This window comes from Galeopterus variegatus, unplaced genomic scaffold, assembly GCF_000696425.1.
Source record: "Galeopterus variegatus unplaced genomic scaffold, G_variegatus-3.0.2 Scaffold5306, whole genome shotgun sequence".
In the NCBI taxonomy this organism is placed as follows: Eukaryota; Metazoa; Chordata; class Mammalia; order Dermoptera; family Cynocephalidae; genus Galeopterus; species Galeopterus variegatus.
The window spans coordinates 16,084-19,496 of NW_007731417.1; the positions used below are offsets into that span (position 1 = coordinate 16,084).

The 3,413-nt window shown below is 42.2% G+C and overlaps 1 pseudogene; it reads left to right on the forward strand.

The window, feature by feature from the left end:
* The first annotated feature begins 273 nt into the window (after positions 1–273).
* LOC103604650 lies at positions 274–2,205 on the forward strand (annotated as a pseudogene).
* The last annotated feature ends 1,208 nt before the right edge of the window (positions 2,206–3,413 follow it).

The following is a 3,413-nucleotide window of genomic DNA, read 5'->3' on the forward strand; positions in this document are numbered from 1 at the left end:
TCAGAGAATGTTACAATGTAATGTTAAGTGCGTTAGAATGCAGGATAGTAACTAATTGAAAGGGGGGAATAATTCTGTTGTAGTACAAGGTGGCTAAACCATTTAAACCATAAAACACAGTTGAATTTCCTGAAATAAGTTGAATCTTATTCCCAGGCCCTGATTCTGGACTCAATTTATTTTGTGACTCACTTAGTACCTCAAGTTCTGAAGTCTTTTTCCTGACACTCTTGTGTTCTTCGCCAGTCGAGCCAGGCTTACTCACGGGCAACCATGTCTAAGGGACCTGTAGTGGGTATTGATCTTGGCACCACTGACTCATTTGTGGGTGTCTTCCAGCATAGAAAAGTAGAGAGAACTGCCAATGATCAGAGGAACTGAACCACCCTAAGCTATGTCACCTTTACTGATATCGAACGATTGATGGGTAGTGCTGTGAAGAATCAAGTGGCAATGAACTCCACCAACACAGCTTTTGATGCCAAGCATCTGATTGGATGTAGATTTGATGATGCTGTTGTCCAATCTGATATGAAGCACTGGCCCTTCATGGTGGTGAATGATGCAGGAAGGCCCAAGGTCCATGTAGAATATGAGAGAGAGAAAATGTTTCTATCCAGAGGAGGTGTTGTCTATGGTACAGACAAAGATGAAGGAAATTGCAGAAGCCTACTTGGGAAGACTGCTCCCAGTGCTGTGGCCACAGTGCCAGGATACTTTAATGACTCTCAGCGCTAGGCTACCAAAGATGCTGGAACCATTGCTCGTCTCAATGTACTTAGGATTATCAATGAGCCAACTGCTGCTGCTATTGTTTATGGCTAAGACAAAAAGGTTGGAGCTGGAAGAAATGTGCTGATCTTTGACATGGGAGGTGGCATTTTTGATGTGTCAGTCCTCACTATTGAGGATGGAATCTTTGAGGTCAAATCTACAGCTGGAGACACCCACTCGGGTGGAGAAGATTTTGACAACTGAATGGTCAACCTTTTCATTGCCAAGTTCAAATGCAAGCATAAGAAGGACATCGGTGAGAATAAGAGAGCTGCCCGATGCCTCTGTACTGCCTATGAACGTGCTAAGTGTATTCTCTCTTCCAGCACCCAGGCCAGTATTGAGATTGATTCTCTCTATGAAGGAATCAGCTTCTGTACCCTTCATTACCCATGCCCAGTTTGAAGAATTGAATGCTGACCTGTTCCGTGGTGCCCTGGACCCAGTAGAGAAAGCCCTTCAGGATGGCAAACTAGACAAGTCTCAGATCCATGATATTGTCCTGGTGGGCGATTCTACCTGTATCCCCAAGATTCAGAAGCTTCTACAAGATTTTTTCAATGGGAAAGAGCTGAATAAGAGCATCAACCCCAATGTTGCTGTTGCTTATGGTGCGGCTGTCCAAGCAGCCATCCTATCGAGACAAATCAAAAATGTTCAAGATTTGCTGTTCTTGGATGTCACTCCTCTTTCTCTTGGTATTGAAACTGCTGGTGGAGACATGACTGTCTTCTTCAAGCACAATATGACCACTCCTACCAAGCAGACCCAGACCTTTGCTACCTACTCTGACAACCAGCCTGATGTGCTCGTTCAGGTTTATGAAGCTGAGTGTGCCATGACCGAGCATAACAACCTGCTGGGCGAGTTTGAACTCACAGGCATACCTCCTGCACCCTGTGGTGCTCCTCAGATTGAAGTCACTTTTGATATTGATGCCAATGGCATCCTTGATGGCTCTTCTGTGGATAAAAGTATGGGAAAGGAGAACAAGATTACCATCACTAACGACAAGGGCTGTTTGAGCAAGGAAGACATTGAACAGATGGCCTGGGAAACTGAAAATTACAAAGCTGAAGATAAGAAGCAGATAGACAAGGTTCCATCTAAGAACTCACTTGAATCCTATGGATTCAACATGAAAGCAACTGTTGAAGATGAGAAATTTCAAGGCAAGATCAACGATGAAGACAGAAGATTCTTGACAAGCGTAATGAAATCATTGACTGGCTTGAAAAGAATCAGACTGCAGAGAAGGAAGAATTTGAACATCAGCAGAAAGAGCTGAAGAAAGTCTGCAACCCCATCATCACCAACCTGTACCAGAGTGCAGAAGACATGCCAGGAGGAACGTCTGGTGGCTGCCCTGACAGGGGAGCTCCTCTGTGTGGTGGTGCTTCCTCCAGGGCCACCATTGAAGAGGTTGAGTGAGCCGACCCAAGTACAGACGTAGCATCGTTCCACACAGTAAAACACTGAAAGACCCAAATGTGTAGCAAATTCTGTGGCAGTTCTAAAGTTGAGCTGCTGTAGTGAATTACTGGGCATTCTCAATAGTTGAATATGGAGCATATGCACAAGGAAAGCAAATAACATTGCACTTTATAAGTACTGTATTATAAGTGGAAGATGCAATGTCTTAAATAAAACTGTATTTAAAATTGGCAAATAAAAGAATTATTGAGTTTTAAATATTTCATAATAATTGTGAGCATCTTCTCCAAGCCAAATATGGATGAAGACAGGATTCAGTGGAGTTTTTGTCTTTTGTTTCAGTGATGTGGCATGTTCCAAATTTCAATACAATTTTATCAATACCAACTGATACAACTCAGTTTCCCAAAGCCATATATGCTATTGGAAGAAGAGTTTTAATGGGAATAATACTTAAGAACTAACTGTAACAGTGCTCTCGGAAGCCACTGCTTACACTGCCTAGAAGGTCTTTGTCCTTGATTATTGTGTCCAGGTCAACCCTGGTGATTGCCCTTACAATAAAAACATAGACAGGATTTTTGTGGTTTACCAAGCAATTTCACATACTTTTTCTAATTTGATCTTTCCAATCACCAATGAGATGCGTGGGACAGATATAGTTATCTCTATTTTAAAAATTCAGAAACTGAGATTTAAGGAGTTTTAGAGATTGGTTCAAGGTCATATACTTGGGAAAAGCACAGACCAGACTTGAATTCAGTTTTTTTAAAAGCCGGAACTCTAGCCTCTCATTTCTATTCCAATGCCTCTAATGTCTCTGTCCCTATCCCCTACAAACGTCAGTAAACCACAAAATAATTGGAGAGTTTTGCTGAAGAGATCTGGCCTATATTGCTTCCTTGCAGAGAGAGTTACTATGCCCTCAGTTCCTGCTGCAGCCCCCAACAGTTTCTGCATAGAATTTGTGATATTAAAGACACCATGGGTCTAAGTTTCTCTTTCAACTTATCCACCCACTGTCTATACAGCTGCTGTTTACTGAAGGCTCAGCAAAGAGCAGTGGGATTCTTAGCCTGTTCCTGTTGTGATTTTTAATTTTTTGCTATTCCCCAATCTCTTTTCATTAAGTACATTCCTTCCATGTTTAAGTTTGTACCCTTTCCAAAATGGGAGAGGTTTAATGTTGCTTGCTGTGATATCTG